Below are 20,567 nucleotides of genomic sequence, written 5' to 3' on the forward strand. Positions count from 1 at the left end.
CTTTGGAAGCTGAAGCTGAAGCTGACGCCCTGTCATGCTAATTGTGTGTGTGTGTGTGTGCCCACTCAGTTGTGTTGTAGCCCACTGGGCTCCTTCATCCAACGGATTTCCCAGGCAAGAATAGTGGAGTATGTTGCCATTTCCTTCTCCAGGAGATCTTACTGACCCAGGGATCAAAACCACATCTGCTTGGCAGGCAGATTCTTTACCTCTGAGCCACCTGGGAAGCCCACAAAAAAAAAAAACCAAAATACCTTTTATCTTCAACATCTCGAAGTAATTCTTCAATCCGCAACTGTTCTCACACCTCGCAGTTAAAAGGCATAGGGGCTACGTAGCCAGTCTAGTTCTAAGAGGCTGCTGTTCAGTTCAGTCACTCAGTCGTGCCCGACTCTTTGCAACCCCATGCACTGCAGCACTCCAGGCCTCCCTGTCCATCACCAACTCTCAAACTCATGCCCATTGAGTTGGTGATGCCATCCAACCATCTCATCCTCTGTCCTCTCCTTGTACTCCCACCTTCAATCTTTCCAGCATCAGGGTCTTTTCCAATGAGTCAGCTCTTTGCATCAGGTGGCCCCTTTCCTTTAAGGTGGACTGGTTGTATCTTCTTTCAGTCCAAGGGACTCTCAAGAGTCTTCTCCAACACCAGAGTTCAAAAGCATCAATTCTACAGTGCTCGGATTTCTTTATAGTCTCAAATCCATACATGACTACTGGAAAAACCATAGCCTTGACTAGATGGACCTTGTTGGCAAAGTAATGTCTCTGCTTTTTAATATGCTGTCTAAGTTGGTCATAACTTTTCTTCCAAGAAGTAAGTGTCTTAATTTCATGGCTGCAGTCACCTTCTACAGTGATTTTGGAGCCCAAAAAAATAAAGTCAGCCACTGTTTCCCCATCTATTTGCCATGGAGTGATGGGACCAGATGCTATGATCTTAGTTTTTTGAATGTTGAGCTTTAAGCCAACTTTTTCACTCTCCACTTTCACTTTCATCAAGAGGCTCTTTAGTTCTTAACTTTCTGTCATAAGGGTGGTGTCTTCTGCATATGTGAGGTTATTGATATTTCTCCCGGCAATCTTCATTCCAACTTGTGCTTCATCAGCCCAGTGTTTCTCAGTTAAATAAACACAGTGACAATATACAGCCTTGACATACTCCTTTTCCTATTTGGAACCAGTCTGTTGTTCCGTAACCAGTTCTAACTGTTGCTTCCTGACCTCCATACAGTTTTCTCAGGAGGCAGGTCAGGTGGTCTGGTATTCCCATCTCTTTCAGAATTTTCCACAGTTTATTGTGATCCACACAGTCAAAGGCTTTGGCATAGTCAATAAAGCAGAAATAGATGTTTTTTTCTGGAAATCTCAGGCTTTTTCAATAATCCAACAGATGTTGGCAATTGGATCTCTCGTTCCTCTGCCTTTTCTAAAACCAACTTGTACATCTGGAAGTTCACAGTTCATGTATTGTTGAAGCCTGGAGAATTTTAATTATTACTTTACTAGTGTGTGACATGAATGCAATTGTGCGGTAGTTGAACATTCTTTGGCATTGCCTTTCTTTGGGATTGGAATGAAAACTGACCTTTTCCAGTCCTGTGGCCACTGCTGAGTTTTCCAAATTTGCTGGCATATTGAGTGCAAGCAACTGGAATTCCATCACCTCCACTACCTCTGTTCGTAATAATGCTTCCTAATCTAGAACCAGACATCCTGGAATGTGAGACAAGTGGGCCTTGGAAAGCATCGCTACGAACAAAGCTAGTGGAGGTGATGGAATTCCAGTTGAGCTGTTTCAAGTCCTGAAAGATGATGCTGTGAAAGTGCTGCACTCAATATGCCAGCAAATTTGGAAAGCTCAGCAGTGGCCACAGGACTGGAAAAGGTCAGTTTTCATTCCAATCCCAAAGAAAGGCAATGCCAAAGAATGCTCAAACTACCACACAATTGCACTCATCTCACATGCTAGTAAAGTAATTCTCAAAATTCTCCAAGCCAGGCTTCAGCAATACGTGAACTGGGAACTTCCAGATGTTCAAGCTGGTTTTAGAAAAGGCAGAGGAACCAGAAATCAAATTGCCAACATCCGCTAGATCATGGAAAAAGCAAGAGAATTCCAGAAAAACATCTATTTCTGCTCTATTGACTATGCCAAAGCATTTTACTGTGTGGATCACAATAAAGTGGAAAATTCTGAAAGAGATGGGAATACCAGACCACCTGACCTGCCTCTTGAGAAATCTGTATGCAGGTCACGAAGCAGCAGTTAGAACTGGACATGGAACAACAGACTGGTTCCAAATAGGAAAAGGAGTACGTCAAGGCTGTATATTGTCACCCTGCTTATTTAACTTATATGCAGAGTACATCATTGAGAAATGCTGGACTGGAAGAAACACAAACTGGAATCAAGATTGCTGGGAGAAATATCAATAACCTCAGATATGCAGATGACACCACCCTTATGACAGAAAGTGAAGAGGAACTAAAAAGCCTCTTGATGAAAGTGAAAGAGGAGAGTGAAAAAGTTGGCGTAAAGCTCAACATTCAGAAAACTAAGATCATGGCATCTGGTCCCATCACTTCATGGGAAATAGATGGGGAAACAGTGGAAACAGTGTTAGGCTTCATTTTGGGGGGCTCCAAAATCACAGCAGATGGTGATTGCAACCATGAAATTAAAAGATGCTTACCCCTTGTAAGAAAAGTTATGACCAACCTAGATAGTATATTCAAAAGCAGAGACATTGCCAACTAAGGTCCATCTAGTCAAGGCTATGGTTTTTCCAGTGGTCATGGATGGATGTGAGCATTGGACTGTGAAGAAGGCTGAGCGTCGAAGAATTGATGCTTTTGAACTGTGGTGTTGGAGAAGACTCTTCAGAGTCCCTTGGACTGCAAGGAGATCCAACCAGTCCATTCTGAAGGAGATCAGCCCTGGGATTTCTTTGGAAGGAATGATGCTGAAGCTGAAACTCCAGTACTTTGGCCACCTCATGCGAAGAGTTGACTCATTGGAAAGGACTCTGATGCTGGGAGGGATTTGGGACAGGAGGAGAAGGGGATGACAGAAAATGAGATGGCTGGATGGCATCACTGACTCGATGGACATGAGTCTGAGTGAACTCCGGGAGCTGGTGATGGATAGGGAGGCCTGGCGTGCTGCGATTCATGGGGTCGCAAAGAGTCGGACATGACTAAGCTACTGAACTGAACTGAACTGAACTGAAGGCCCACTTGACTTCGCGTTCCAGGATGTCTGGCTCTAGGTCAGTGACCACACCATCATGATTATCTGGATTGTAAAGACCTTTTTTGTAGCATTCTTCTGTGTATTCTTGCCACCTCTTCTTAATATCTTCTGCTTCTGTTAGGTCCATACCATTTCTGTCCTTTATTGTGCCCTTCTTTGCATGAAATGTTGTTCCCTTGGTATCTCTAATTTTCTTGAAGAGATCTCTAGCCTTTCTCATTCTCTCGTTTTCCTCTAGTTCTTTGCATTGATCACTGAGGAAGGCTTTCTTATCTGTTCTTGCTATTCTTTGGAACTCTGCATTCAGATGCTTGTATCTTTCCTTTTCTCCTTTGCTTTTTGTTTTTCTTCTTTTCACAGCTATTTGTAAAGCCTCCTCAGACAGCCACTTTGCTTTTTTGCATTTCTTTTCCATGGGGATGGTCTTGATCCTGTCTCCTGTACGATGTCGCAAACCTCCATCCATAGTTCATCAAGCACTCTGTCTATCAGATTTAGTCCCTTAAATCTATTTCTCACTTCCACTGTATAATCATTATGGATTTGATTTAGGTCATACCTGAATGGTCTAGTGGTTTTCCCTACTTTCTTCAATTTCAGTCTGAATTTGGCAATAAGCATTTCATGATCTGAGCCACAGTCAGCTCCCGGTCTTGCTTTTGCTGACCGTATAGAGCTTCTCCATCTTTGGCTGCAGAGAATATAATCAATCTGATTTCGGTGTTGACCATCTGGTGATATCCATGTTTAGAGTCTTCTCTTGTGTTGTTTGAAGAGGGTGTTTGCTATAACCAGTACATTCTCTTGGCAAAACTGTATTACCCTTTGCCCTGCTTCATTCTGTACTCCACATTCTGAAAACCACAATCACGGAAAACTAAACAATCTAATCACATGGGCCACAGCCTTGTCTAACTCAGTGAAACTATGAGCCATGCTGTGTAGGGCCATCCAAGACGGACGTGTCATGGTGGAGAGTTCTGACAAAATGTGGTCCACTGGAGAAGGGAATGGCAAACCACTTTAGTATTCTTGCCTTGAGAACCTCATGAACAGTATGATAAGGCAAAAAGATAGGACACCGAAAGATGAACTCCCCAGGTCAGGAGGTGCCCAATATGCTCCTGGAGATCAGTGGAGAAATAACTCCAGAAAGAATGAAGAGATGGAGCCAAAGCGAAAACAACACCCAGATGTGGATGTGACTGGTGATGGAACCAAGGTCTGGTGGTGTAAAGAGCAATATTACATAGGGACCTGGAATGTTAGGTCCATGAATCAAGGCAAATTGGAAGTGGTCAAATAGGAGATGGCAAGAGTGAATGTTGACATTTTAGGAATCAGCAAACTAATAGGCTTAATGCTGTCATTTAAAACTGATCTAGAGTCTTCCCTGAGGGCTTCCTCTGTGGCACAGTGGTAAAGAATCTGCCTGCAGTTCAGGAGATACAGGTTCAATCCTTGGGTCAGGAAGATCCCCTGGAGAAGGAAATGGCAATCCACTCCAGTATTTTTGGCTGGAAAATTGCATGGACAGAGGAGCCAAGGGGTGGCAAAGGGTTGGACATGACTGAGCACAGATAAACTTCCTTGGCAGTCCAGTGGTTAAGACTCCAGTTTCCAAGGCTGGGGGGACAGGTTCAGTCCCTGGCCTGAAAACTAAGGTCAGGGAATAAGATCCTGCATGCCTCACTCACAGCCAATAATAATAATGATAAGGCTGATCTACTCAGAAGGATGATATGGGAATGATATTATTTCCAAAAGGATAGTTGGAGGATTGAATGTTTCAGAGATCAAGAATACAATGTTTTCTGGCTAATAGAAATATTAACTAGTATTATTGCTGCATTGTTATTTTAGTATTTGGGAATTGGCCTTAAAGTTTTTAAAATGAGAGATGGATACTCCTTTTCCTCTAACTTGAGTTGTTAAGACTGCTGTGTCTTCAATGCAAGAAAGGTGAGAGGTGCCTAATACTTAAGTAGTTGCTGTGGCATCATTTGTTATCTTGTTATACTGAAAGTCTTGCTTTACTCAAGCAGTGTAAACAGGATTTATAGGAAGAGTTAGGTAGGAAATCTATTTCCTGATAGGTGGTAGTGACCTGTGCTGTTTTCAGTGAGGTGTACTGAAGGAGAGGGAGGCTGCAGCCATTGTTTTAGAGCAGCTCTTCTTCCAAGGTTATCTTTCCTTCAGAAAATTGTAGCTGGTTTTGCTTTTTCTGCTTGCCTATGCCAAGACCAGTTCTTATGAACTAGAGGTGGTGGTAGAAGTGTAGTTGCTAAATGTATGTGCTGAGATGTTGCTGGCTCTCTGAGTGCCTCTTGCCTTTAGTCTTACAGGCAACCCCCAGACCGGGTATTACCCCCATTTTCCAGGTGGAGAAAAACTTTCAGGGAGCTAAAGTAACTCACATACTAGGCCTGTAGCATTTGAAACAGTTTCACTGTGGATTGTCTAAAACATTCTCTCCTAGAGTGCCTTCTGCCTTACTGGCAGCTCCTTCACACTGAAAACAAGTGACCCCAGCTCCCTCTCTGTGGTTCTAGTCTTGTTTAATCCAACTGCCTACTTGACGTTTGTATTTGGAATATCAGTGTCACCAACTTGACATGATAGAAGCATGACTTGTGATGTAGCTCCCCAACCCACCACCAACTCCCTGCGTGCTCAGTAAATGGCACCACTGCCCACTCAAGTGCACAAGCTGAGTATCTAGAAATTATTCATCATTCCTCTTTTCCCTTCTCTCCCCACATCCAATTTCATCAGCAAGTCTCGTACATATGCTGTATCCATTCGCTTCTCTCCATTGCCGTAGCCTACCACCCCAGGTTAGTAACATCTCCAAGGCTCCTACATGCTTCCAGCTCCCACTTCAACCTCTGTTATCCACAAAACAATTACAGTAATTTTGAAGTGTGATTCAGATCACATCACTTCCCTGCTTAACACTGCAGTAGCACTTCTTCAAACTGAGAAAAAAACCCAATTTCCATTGCCCAGGTTTATACAGTCACTTTCGGCCTAGCCCTTGGCTGCCTGTTAGGTTTCCTTTTCCGTCTTGTTACTACATTCCAGTCGCATGGTCTCCTGTTCCTCCAGTAAGTAAACTCATTCCCAACCTTTAGTTCCTTTACATTAGCTGTCCCACTGCTAAGAGAAGTTTATTATACTTCAGATTTTAGATTTCCTCCAAGGAGGCATTTCTATGTACCCAATCTGAGGTAGCTACCCAAGTCACTCATTACATCATCATAGTTTATTCCTGTACAAAAACAAATCTGACATTGTTGTTTCATTATTTTTCTATATTTGTTGGTTTGCAATTTGTCTCCAATGTCAGAAAATGAAATGCATTCAAATAGAAAAAGTAAATATACCTAATCAAGAATACTGGAGTGGGTAGCCTATCCCTTCTCCAGCAGATTTTCCCAACCCAGAAATTAAACCAGCGTCTCCCGCATTGCAGGCGGATTCTTTACCAACTGAATATGAGGGAAGCCCATGTCTAATCACAGACGACATTATCTTGTATATAGAAAATCCCAAGAAATCCACCAAAAAAACTATTAGAACATATAATTAAGTTCAGGATGTCAGGACACAAGATCAATATACAAAAATCCATTTTTATACACTAGAAAATATGAAAATAACATTTAAAAAAATCCTCTATAATAACATCAAAAATAATAAAATACTGAAGAACAAACTTAACAAAAGAAATGTAAAACTCTTAGAGGAAGGCTCAGGGGTAAATCTTAACTTTGGATTTGACCGTGGATACTTAGGCATGACACTAAAAGCACAAGCAACAGCAACAAAAGTAGATAAATTGGACTTCACCAGGTTGAAAACATTTGGATGCAATCAAGAAAGTGAAAAGACCGCCCATAGGATGGCAGAATATATTTACAAATCATACATCTGATAAGGGACTTACACCCAGAATATGTAAAGAACTCTTAAAACTCAGCATTAAAAAGACAACCCACTTTTTTTAAATAGTAAAGGATGTGAATAGACATTTCTCCAAAGAAAATGGCCAAAACTGCTTGAAAAGATACTCAACCTCATTAGCCATCAAGGAAAGGCAACTGAAAGCCACAATGAATTACCACTTTATACCTTGTAGAATGGTTATGAGCAAAAAGCCACCTAATAATGTTTCCAAGAATGCGCAAAATTGGAATCCTCACGCACTCCTGGTCAGAATGTAAAATGGCGCAGCTGTTTTGTACTTTGCAAAACAGTCTGGAAGTTCCTCAAAAACAAACAAATAAATAAATAAACGGAGTTACCACCATTTATCTACCAATTTACCGTAACAAGTATATCATTTTCTATGTAGTCTTTTCTTGTGTTTACCTGTACACTCATATACGCACAGTGCAGTATTATCTGCCTCTTTTATTAAACAGGTGGAGAAACTGAGTCCCAGACATGGCAGTTTGTCTAAGAGGAACAGAAAAGAATGACCCAAGTAGTGTGCTCTGGGTGACAGTAATACTGTGTTAAACCAGGTAACGTGTGTGAAGCACTTAAAACGTGCCTGGCCTATGTAAATGTTCAAAAGATGTGAAACATTATTAGACCATTATTATTTTGAAATAACTGTATTATGCTCATTCCCATTTTTTGGCCTTACCTCATGCTGTTCCCCCCCGCCCCCCATCTTGATTGCTCCTGTGCTTTTTGCTACCTGTTGAAGTTTTCCTCTAGCTCCAAGTCCCTACTCAACTCTAACCTCTTCCATGAATCTGCTGACCTCTCTCTTCTCTGAATTGTGTTACATTCACAACATGTCCACAGTTTAGCAGTCAGATGTTCTCACTGCTCTTGTTATTGATCTTGACTCCCTACACCTCTAATGCTGTTAGCAAAATTATATATGAAACAAGCAATACAGGGTTCACGTTTGTTCTTTTTGAAAGGTGGGTTGTTGTTTTAGACTATGCTTATCTATAGATAATATACTTCCCAAATTAAAATGAGGCAGCCAGAAACTATTGCTCATTGAAATTATGAGAACTTCAAAAAAATTAAGCAAAAGTGAAGCTTCAGCAAGAAATGCAGGCAACTGTAAAAATTATTTTATATCAGGAACAAATACTTGAGGGAAAGGGTCTCTAAAGTATATTCATTTCTAACAATAAGTAGTGCTATGATAATATGATAGTGTTTAAGTGTATGGAGTCATATACTCAGGGAAGAAACATGACTTTTACCCAGTAAGTAGTGTAGCTGAATTTTTAAGTGACATCTCTCTTTGTTCCACAAATCAGTGTGAGTCTCTCTGATGGTGGTTTTGGAGTAGGTAGGTCTAGGTTAGCATTTTTTTAAATGAGTTTATCAGTTGGGGTTGTTTTTTTTTTTTTTTTTTTTTAGTTGGCTGTGCTGGGTCTTCGTTGCTGTGTACAGGGTTTCTCTAGATTTGGTGAGCAGGGACTACTCTCTAGATATGCTGTGAAGTCTTCTCATTGTGGTTGCTTCTCATGTTGCAGAGCACAGGCTCTAAGGGCATGTGGGCTCAGTAGCTGTGACACTGGGGCTTAGTTGCTTTGAGGCATGTGGAATCTTCCCAGATGAGGAATCGAACCTGCATCCCCTGCATTGGCAGGTGGCTTCTTAACCATTGGACCACCAGGGAAGTCCTAAGTTAGTATTTTTTAAATTATTTTAATTGGAGGCTAATTACTCTACATTATTGTGGTGGGTATTGCCATATATCAACATGAATCAGCCACAGGCGTGTGCGTATCCCCCAACATTGAAACCCCCTCCCACCTCCCTACCCACCCCATCCCTCTGGGTTGTCCCAGAGCACTGGATTTGGGTACCCTGCTTCATGAATCGAACTTGCGCTGGTCATGTTTTACATATGATAATATACATGTTTCAATGATGTTCTCTAAAATCATCCCACCCTTGCCTTCTCCCACTGAGTCCAAAAGTCTATTCTTTACATCTGTGTCTCTTTTGCTGTCTTGCGTATAGGATCATCATTACCATCTTTCTAAATTCCATATGTATGCGTTAATATACTGTATTGGTGTTTATCTTTCTAATGTGCTTCATTCTGTATAGTAGGCTCCAGTTTCATCCACTCCATTAGAACTGACTCAAATGCTTTCTTTTTTATAGCTGAGTAATATTCCATTGTGTGTATGTACCACCATTTCTTATCCCTTCATCTGCCAATGGACATCTAGGTGATAGAGCTACAGTGAACATTGGGGTACTTGTGTCTCTTTCAATTCTAGTTTCCTCGGTGTGATTGCCCAGCAGTGGGATTGCTGGTATGTATGGCAGTTCTATTTCCAGTTTTTTAAGGAATCTCCACACTGTTCTCCATAGGGGCTATAACAGTTTGCATTCCTACTAACAGTGTAAGAGGGTTCCCTTTTCTCCACACCCTCTCCAGCATTTATTGCTTGTAGACTTTTTGATGACAGCCATTCTGACCAGTGTGAGATGATACCTCACTGTGGTTTTGATTTGCATTTCTCTGATGATGAGTAATGTTGAACATCTTTTCATGTGTTTGCCAGCCATCTGTATGTCTTCTTTGGAGAAATGTCTGTTTAATTCTTTGGCCCACTTTTTGATTGGGTCATTTATTTTTCTGATATGAGCTGCATGAGCTGCTTGTATATTTTAGAGATTAATTCTTCATAAGTTGTTTCATTTGCTATTATTTTCTCCCATTCCGAAGGCTGCCTTTTCACTTGCTTATGGTTTCCTTCATTGTGCAAAAGCTTTTAAGTTTAATTAGATCACATTTGTTTATTTTTGCTTTTATTTCCATCAATCTGGGAGGTGGATAACAGAGGATCTTGCTGTGATTTATGTCAGAGAGTGTTCTGCCTATGTTTTACTCTAAGAGTTTTATAGTTTCTGGTCTTACATTTAGATCTTTAATCCATTTTGAGTTTATTTTTTTGTATGGTGTTAGAAAGTATTCTAGTTTCATTCTTTTATAGGTGGTTGACCAGTTTTCCCAGCACCACTTATTAATAAAGAGCTTGTCTTTTCTCCATTGTATATTTTTGTCTCCTTTGTCAAAGATAAGGTGTCCATGTGAAAGTGAAGTCGCTCAGTCATGTCCGACTCTTTTTGCGACACTATGGACTGTAGCCTACCAGGCTTCTCCGTCCATGGGATTTTCCAGGCAAGAGTACCAGAGTGGGTTGCCTTTTCCTTCTCCAGGGGATCTTCCCAATCCAGGGATTGAACCCAGGTCTCCCTCATTGCAGGTAGATGCCTTACCCTCTGAGCCACCAGGGTCTGTAGGTGCATGGATTTATCTCTGGGCTTTCTATTTTGTTCCATTGATCTGTATCTCTGTCTTTGTGCCTGTCTCGATGACTGTAGCTTTGTAGTATAGTCTGAAGTCAGGGAGGTTGATTGCTCCAGTTCCATTCTTCTTTCTCAAGATTGCTTTGGCTATTTGAGGTTTTTTGTGTTTTCATACAAATTGTGAAGTTATTTGTTCTAGTTCTGTGAAAAATACTGTTGGTAGCTTGATAGGGATTGCGTGGAATCTATATATTGCTTTGGGTAGTGTACTTATTTTCACTATATTGATTCTGCCAATCCCTGAACATGGCATATTTCTCCATCTCTTTGTGTCATCTTTGATTTCTTTCATCAGTGCTTTATCATAATTTTCTATATACAAGTCTTTTGTTTCTTTAGGTAAATTTATTCCTAAGTATTTTATTCTTTTTGTTGCGATAATGAATGAGATTGTTTCCTTAATTTCTCTTTCTGTTTTCTCAGGTAGTATATAGGAATGCAAGGGATTTCTGCATATTAATTTTATATCCTGCAACTTTACTAAATTCATTGATTAGCTCTAGTAATTTTCTGGTGGTGTCTTTAGGGTTTTCTATGTAGAGGATCATGTCATCTGCAAACAGAGTTTTACTTCTTCTTTTTCAATTTGGATTCCTTTTATTTCTTTTTCTTCTCTGATTGCTGTGGCTAGGACTTCCAAAACTATGTTGAATAGTAGTGGTGAGAGTGGGCACCCTTGTCTTATTCCTGATTTGAGAGAAAATGCTTTCAATTTTACACCATTGAAGATAATGTTTGCTGTGGGTTTGTTGTATATGGCTTTTATTATGTTGACGTATGTTCCTTCTGTGCCTGCCTTCTGGAGAGTTTTGATCATAAATGGATATTGAATTTTGTCAAAGGCTTTCTCTGCATTTCTTGAGATAATAATCTGGTTTTTATCTTTCAATTTGTTAATATGGTGTATCACATTGATTGATTTGCAAATATCAAAGAATCCTTGCATCCCTGGGATAAAGCCCACTTGGTCATGATGTATGATCTTTTTAATATGTTGTTGGATTCTGTTTCCTAGAATTTTGTTGAGAATTTTTGCACCTGTGTTCATCAGTGATATGGGCCTGTAGTTTTCTTTCTTTGTGCTATCTTTGTCTGGGTGGCCTCATAGAATGAATTTGGGAGTTTACCTTCCTCTTCAGTTTTCTGGAAGAGTTTGAGTAGTATAGCTGTTAACTCTTCTCTAAATTTTTGGTAGAATTCACCTGTGAAGCCATCTGGTCCAGGGCTTTTGTTTTTTGGAAGATTTTTGATTATAGTTTCAATTTCCATATGGGATGGGTCTGTTAAGATTTTCTGTTTCTTCCTGGTTCGGTTTTGGAAGGTTATCCTTTTCTAAGAATTTGTCCATTTCTTCCAAGTGGTCCATTTTATTGATATATAACTGCTCATAGTAGTCTATGATCTTTTGCATTTCTATGTTGTCTGTTGTGATTTCTCCATTTTCATTTCTAATTTTATTGATTTGATTCTTCTCTCTTTTTTTCTTGATGAGTCTGGCTAACAGTTTGTCTATTTTATTTATCTTCTCAAAGAACCAGCTTTTAGTTTGTTGATTTTTGCTATAGTCTCCTTCATTTCTTTCTCATTTATTTCTGCTCTGATTTTCATGATTTATTTCCTTCTACTAACTTTGGGGTTATTTTCTTCTTTTTCTAGTTGCCTTTAGGTATGAAGTTAGGTTGTTTATTTGATGTTTCTCTTGTTTCTTGAGGTAGGCTTGTATTGCTATGAAACTCCCTCTTAGCACTGCTTCTACTGAATCCCATAGATTTTGAGTTGTTTTGTTTTCATTTGTATTTGTTTCTATGTATATTTTATTTCCTTTGTGATTATTGGTTATTGGTTATTCAGAAGCATGTTGTTTAGCCTCCATATGTTTGTATTTTTAAGTTTTTTTTTCCTGTAGTTGATGTCTAATCTTACATCAACTTGTGATCAGATACATTGATATACAGATACATTGTGGCCAGAAAAGATGCTTGAAATGATTTCAATTTTTAAAAATGTAACCAAGGCTAGATTTATGGCCCAGGATGTGATCTATCCTGGAGAATGTCCCTTGTGCCTTTGAGAAAAAGGTGAAATCCATTGTTTTGGGGTGAAATGCCCTATAGATATAAATTAGGTCTACCTGGTCCATTGTATCATTTAAAGTTTGTGTTTCCTTGCTAATTTTCTGTTTGGTTGATCTATCCATAGATGTGACTGAGGTATTAAAGTCCCCCACTATTATTGTATTACTGTTAATTTCCCCTTTTATACTTGTTAGCATTTGCCTTATGTATTGAGGTGCTAAGTTAGTATTTTTTTAAAGGTCACCAGGTGACTGTTGTGAGAGAGGTTGAGAATTCTTTTATGTGACATGCCATCTTTAAGTGACCAACACTGTAAACCTCAGCCAATGTTGTGTTCAGGAGCATAAAATAAATCAAGAAAGCATATATTCTGATGTTTTCAGAATATATGAAAGCATATATGTTGCACAATATATGTGCTACTCACTCCAGTGTTCTTGCCTGGAAAATCCCAGGGATGGCAGAGCCTGATGGGCTGCTGTCTATGGGGTCGAACAGAGTCGGACACGATTGAAGCGACTTAGCAGCAGCATATATGTGCTACACTACAGTGCACTCACCAGAGTGCTGCCATAAGGTGGCACCAAAGTACAAGAAAACCATAGTTTAAGTCTCATTAAGCTTGATGCTTGCTTAGTCTTCCTTGCCAAGTACACATATGCATATTGGTTGTAAAGGGAAACAGAATATTCAGGAAAGAACTGTTAAAAGGAATTTTAGCTAAAATACATAAGGAATCCTAGAAGGCAAATGAGAAAAAAGAAGAAAAGGATTAAAAAAAAAACAAGGAGCACCACTTAAAATATCAAGTTTAAATTTCATGCCCATTCTTCAATACCAGAATTGCCTATTCCCATAATAGTGCTTTTATATATTTATTCTATAGGTCTGTTATGCCCATGCATGTTGTTAAACTTTTATTACATACACTATGTATCCACAACATAAAATACTATTTAAATTTAGTATAATGAATGCATTCTATGTATCTCATTTGATTTTTTATGCTCTGCATTATTGAGATTTATACATTTTTGAGACAGGTAACTTCTGTTTATTTATTTTAGCTACTCCATAGTCATCTATTCTGTGAATCTACAAAAATATGTGTTTATTTCCTGTAAATAGGCATTGAGTTTATTTTGAAAAATTTTTTGTAAAATAATACTGCAGTAGAAACATTTGATCATTGTCTTTGTGCATCTGTGAGTTGCACAAGTGAACTGTTCTCCAGAGTTGCCCCACTGCTTGGCCTGCTAGCGTATATGTGAAGATCCCCATCATTTCTGCTTTGTCACCAACAGTGAAGGTTATATCAATTAGGATGACTAAATTAAGCCAGAACAACCAAGAACTGGGCTTCCCAGGTGGTACTAGTGGTAAAGAACCCATCTGCCAATGCAGGAGAGAAGAGGCGTGGGTTTGATCCCTGGGTGGAGAAGAGCCCCTCGAGGAGGGCATGGAAATCCACTCCATTAGATTTGGACACAACTGAAGCAACTTAGCACACAGGCACACAACCGAGAACCACCAGTGGCTTAATTCCAAAGTTTATTTCATGCTGCAACTGCAGTGCAGGTCAGCAGTGAAAGGCTATTCATTGCAGTCACTCAGGGACCTGGGCTGAGAGGATCCATCCTGACACATGCTTCTGAGAGGCAGGGACAGAGAACTAAAGGGCTTCCACTCTGGCTGTGAAAGTTTCTGCACAGAAGTGACACACATCATTTCTGCTCACATTTAATTGGCCAAAACAAATCATGTGATCACCTCAGAATTCCAGTTTCTCCCTTGAGAGTCTGAATGTTTGTGAATGGTTACCACATACTGATAGACTTTAATTTTTATCAGTTCAGTGAGTATGAAACAGTGACTTGTTATTTTTATTTGTATGTCCCTAATTATTACTGAGGTTGGGCATATATGCAGATGTTTTTTGTCCATATGTGTTTACTCTTTTGAAAATTGCCTGTTTTTATCCCTTGCCCACTTTTCTATTGAGTTTTTCAAATCTGATTTTGCAACATATCTTTATAGTCTGGCTACTAATCCTTTATTGACTCTATCTTCCAGACTGTGGCATTGCTTTTCACTTTGTTTAAGGATCCTTTGTTAATGGAATTTAATTTTAATGTGGGGCTTCCCTGGTGGCTCAGAGTAGTCATTTTTGCCAATTTTTTTTTTCTTTATGGTTAGTAGTTTCTGCATCTTATTTAAGAAATCCTTCCTTTGGGACTTCCCTGGTGGTCCAGTGGCTTAAGACTCTGAGCTCCCAGTGCAGGGGTCTGGGTTGAATCCCTGGTCAGGGAACTAGATCCCACATGCCACAACTAAGAGTTTGAATACTACAGCTGTAGATCCCAAGTGCTGCAGCTGAGATCCAGAGTAGCCAAATAAATGAATGTTGCTTTTTTAAAAGGAATCTTTTCTTGTTCAAAATTTATAGGAATAGTTACTAGCAGAAGTTTTAAAGTTTTGTGTTTTCACACTTCGATCTTTAATCTGCCTGATATTGACTTTGGCTCTGCTATAAAATGAGGATCTGATTCTTATTTTTTTCCATTTAAATATAAAATGATTTCTGCCTCATTTTTAACTTATAATGATGCCTGTCATATAGTGTCATGTTTCTGAATATGTATAAGCTTTGCCAGGATCCTACTTTTTTCCATTGATCTTTGTCTAATTCTGTGCTAGAACTACAGTGTCTAATTTACTATGGCTTTATAAAGACCTTTGTATCTGATTAAGTCCAACCACCTTGTTCTATTTCTTTCTTATTTTTAAAAATAGTTCACATGGTTTAAAAATTAAAGGCTATAAAACGATTGTATGTCAGCAAATAGAAACCATATTAGGTGTTTTAATGTGCTGTGCTGTACTGGGTTGCTCAGTCATGTTCGACTCTTTGCAAGTTCATAGACTGTAGCCTGCCAGGCTCCTCTGTCCATGGGGATTCTCCAGGCAAGAATACAGGAGTGGGTTGCCATGCCTTCCTTCAGCAGAATCTTCCCAAGCTAGGGATTGAACCCAGGTCTCCAGCATCTCAGGCAGATTCTTTACCAGCTGAACCACCAGGGAAGCCCAAGAATACTGGAGTGAGTAGCCTATCTTCCTGGCCCAGGAATTGAACCAGGGTCTCCCACTTTGCAGGCAGATTGTTTACCAGAAGAGCTTCCAGGGAAGCCCAGGTGTTTTAATAGATGGGTGTCAATACTAGAAAGCAGACAATGGAGAATTTTAAAAATGAAAAGAAGATATTGAGGTACAAGAGTAGTTACAGGTACAACCACCACCCTCAGGGGTGAGAGAACAAAGTGAAGAAGTTTTCTGTTTATCATTTTTCCTTTTACTTGGTGAATGGTGTGTTTTGGTCCTTTCTTTACATTAAGCTTCTCAAGTTTAACAATCTAATCTTTCATGACTTTAGATTCTGAGTCATGTGTAGAAAGGTCTTTCACATTTAAAGGCTATAAAGAAATTCTCCATGTTTCCTTGTAGAATGTGTATGATTTTATTTTTCCCATTTAAGTATTTGATTCATTTGAAAGTTTTCATGGTATAATATGTGAAGTATGGATGCAACTTTGTGTTTCTTTCAGATGGTTACCCAGGTTCCATGCTGACAATAAATACACATATTAGAGTTCTTTCCTCCACTAGTTTGAGATGCTGAATTTTTTACACACTGAATCCTGGTGTAAGGTAATTCTAATTGCAAACCCCTCAAAGGGCTCAAGCACAATAGAAGTTTACAAACCCCCCAAAGGGCTCAAGTACAATAGAAGTTTACATGTCATTTGAGTAAATTTCAAATACATATTCTTCATTAGCAGACAGCTTCCTGAATTGGTAATTTGAGGACCCAGGCTCTTACTATCTTCTGACTCCACACTTTTTAAAACAGGCTTCCAAGAAGCCATGCTTATCAGAGGACGGGGGACAATTACATGTGGGCAGGCCTGGTAATGGCTTACATAACTTTGCCTCAAATTCTGTTGCTTTGAACACAATCACATGGCCTCACCTGTTTTTCCATAAATTTCTATTTTTTAATTTTTTAAAATATTTATTTGTTTTTGGCTACATTGGATCTTCATTGGTGCTCACAGGCTTTTTCTAGTTGCAGTGAGTGGGGGCTATTCTCTAGTTGAGATGCGTGGGCTCCTCATTGCGGTGGCGTCTCTTGTTGCAGAACACAGGCTCTAAGGATTGTGGGCTCAGTGATGGTTGGGCTTAGCTACCCCACAGCATGTGCGATCTTCCTGAACCAGGGATTGAACCCATGTCCTCTGCATTCCCAGGCGGATTCTTAACCTCTGAACCACCAGGGAAGTCCCATAAATTTCATTTCTAGTTAGCGTTTCCTGAGGTTGCTAAGAGTCGGACACGACTGAGTGACTTCACTTTGACTTTTCCCTTTCATGCATTGGAGAAGGAAATGGCAACCCACTCCAGTATTCTTGCCTGGAGAATCCCAGGGATGGTAGAGCCTGGTGGGCTGCTGTCTGTGGGGTCGCACAGAGTTGGACACGACTGAAGTGACTTAGCAGCAGCAGTTGCCCTCTATGTTTTTTTTTTTAAAGATGTTTCTGATGTAAACCATTTTTAAAAGTCTTTATTGAATTTGTTACAATATTCTGTTTTATGTTTTGGTTTTTTGGCCCCAAGGCATGTGAGATTGTGGCTCCCCAACCAGGAATCTTCCAATTCACCACCTGAATTGGAAGATGAAGTCTTAACCACTAGCCAGCCAGGGAAGTCATTCTCTTCCTTAATCTTGTCAGAAGCTAATATATTTTATCAGGTTTTCAAAGAACCAGCTTTTAGAAAAAAAAAAAAGCCATTGGATGAAGAAATTTAAGATTATGACCCATTCTCCCTCACCCTCAGTCCCACCCCCACAAACCAAAATGTTTGAAGATCAATACAGTGGCTGACTTTATTTTTTGGGGCTCCAGAATCACTGCAGATGGTGATTGCAGCCATGAAATTAAAAGACGCTTACTCCTTGGAAGGAAAGTTGTGACTAACATAGACAGCATATTAAAAAGCAGAGACATTACTTTGCCAACAAAGGTCCATCTAGATAAAGCTATGGTTTTTCAAGTAGTCATGTATGGATGTGAGAGTTGGACTGTAAAGAAAGCTGAGCACTGAAGAATTGATGCTTTTGAACTGTGGTGTTGGAGAAGACTCTTGAGAGTCCCTTGGACTACAGGGAGATCTAACAAGTCCATCCTAAAGGAGATCAGTCCTGGGTGTTCCTTGGAAGGACTGATGTTGAAACTGAAACTCCAGTACTTTGGCCACCTGATGGGAAGAGCTGACTCATTTGAAAAGACTCTGATGCTGGGAAAGATTGAGGGCAAGAGAAGAAGGGGACGGCAGAGGATGAGATGGTTGGATGGCATCACCGACTCAATGGACATGGGTTTGTGTAGACTCCGGCAGTTGGTGATGGACAAGGAGGCCTGGCGTGCTGCAGTTCATGGGGTCGCAAAGAGTCAGACACGACTGAGTGACTGAACTGACTGACTGACTCTTATGAAACGCATGAGGTGAGTTACAGACCATGTTGCTAATGTGAATAAAAATTTTCTCATTCCTAGATGATGAAATTTTAAAAAATTTAGTACAGAGAGCATTTTTTAAGAGCCCAGCTAGCAAGACTATACAGTTACTTTGTAAATACATGAATTTTCCCAAATTTGCAAAGCAATTTATAAAAGATTCTTGTCAAAACTCAACTAGCTAGCAAGCTAACAAACTATTTCTCCCTTTTTTTTTTTAGTTTAGAGAAATGATGTGTATTGCAAAATCCTCTGTGTGTGTGTGTGCTTAGTCGTTCAGTCATGTCTGACTCTTTGCAACCCAATGGACTGTAGCCTGCCACGTTGCTTTGTCCATGGAATTTTCTTGGCAAGGATACTGGAGTGGGTTGCCATTTTCTCCTCCAGAGGATCTTCCCAACCCAGGGATGGAACCCTCAGCTTTTGTGTCTCCTGCATTGGCAGACAAATTCATTACCACTGCACCACTAACATTCCATAAACTTGTGTAATATGTGACATAGTGAAACCCATATTTTCTGTATTAAACTGTGCATTATAGAGACAGAGAGGGCCTGGACAGAGGTAAATGTAACCTGAGTATATCCTGTGATAATACTATAAAAGCTCTGTTAAAGATAATACCATAAAAGCTCTGTTAAAGAATAATTAGTATGGACTGGTCATTTCCTGGTAAACTACAATTCTGTCTATTGTATTTTTGTTTCCTATTTCATTAATGTTTGTTTTTTACTTGAACATATACAAAAAGCAACCTTTGTTCATGGATAGGTTTACAATATTATAAAGTTGTTCATTTTCCCCCAATAAGATACAAATTTAGTGTAATTACAATAAAAATGCCATGTTTTTCATGGAACTGGATGAATTGATAGTGAAGTTTACATGGAAAAAAATATGCAGGAAGAGCTAGGAAAATCTTGAAAAAGAAATGAAATGCAGTGTGCAGAATAGACTGGCCCTATAAGATGTGAAAGCGCTCTATGAAGTCTCTACAACTGAAACTGGGTGTGGATCTACTAGGATCTAGAAATAGACTCAAGAAAATAAAGAATCTGAGTATATGACACAGGTAGCATCTCAAGCCTACTGGGAGAGATGGACTTTAACAAATTAAGCCTTGGGACAACTGAATATTTTGAAAATGACAGATTTGCACTGTACCTGATCATATACTAGAGTAGAATCTCAAAATATCAGAGAGCTATTTATAAATAATTAAATGAAAAAAGAAGTAGAAAAAATCTGTATGAATTCCTCTATAATCTTGGAGTGGGGAAAGCAATGAAGAAGACTGGTGACTACTTTTTAAAATAACTTCATGGCATAAAGAAAATGAATAAATAAGTCAGGAAAGATTGCAACTTGGAGAAAATATTAAAGGTTTTATTACATAGGGCTGAGGATGAGATGGCTGGTTGGCATCACCGACTCGATGGGCATGAGTTTGCGTGAACTCCGGGAGTTGGTGATGGACAGGGAGGCCTGGCATGCTGCAATTCATGGGGTCGCAAAGAGTCAGACACGACTGAGCGACTGAACTGAATCTCACTAATATATAATACTTATTTAAAAATCAAGATGGGAAATATAAAAGACAAAAACTGATGAAAAAGGAACAAAATATTGGATAGACAGTTCACAGAAAAAGATATATGAATGGCCTTCAAACAAACAAAAGGTGCTGAGTGTATTATAGGAGAAACACAGCTTAAAACTATACTGAAGTACCAATTTTCAACTTTCAAAATGACAAAAAACAATTTGAGAAGAATAAAATGGTACTGCCTTAAGGAGGGAAATTTGGCAATGTCTAGCAAGTATACACGTGCATTTATCCTTTGACCCAGCAACACCGCTTCTGGGCTTCCCTCATAGCTCTGTCAGTAAAGAATCTGCCTGCAATGTGAGGGACCTGGGTTCAATTCCTGGGTTGGGAAGATCCCTTGGAGAAGGAAATGGCAACCCACTCCAGTATTCTTGCCTGGAGAATCCCATTGACAGAGGAGCCTGGCAGGCTACAGTCCATGGGATCTCAAGAGTTGGACACAACTTAGCGACTAAACCAACCATGCCACTTCCAGGAAATTACTATGAAATTACATCCTGACAAATGTAAAACGATACGAAAGTAAAATTAGTCCTTACAGCACTATTCGTACACAATAGCAGTAATGGGAAAACAACTCAAATATCCATCAGCAGGAAACTGGTTGAATAAATAGGGCAGCAACAGATTAGAGCTGTCCTCTCCAGTATTCTGGCCTGGAGAATTCCATGGACTGTATAGTCCTTGGG

Source organism: Capra hircus, chromosome 11 (genome assembly GCF_001704415.2).
Source record: "Capra hircus breed San Clemente chromosome 11, ASM170441v1, whole genome shotgun sequence".
NCBI lineage: Eukaryota > Metazoa > Chordata > Mammalia > Artiodactyla > Bovidae > Capra > Capra hircus.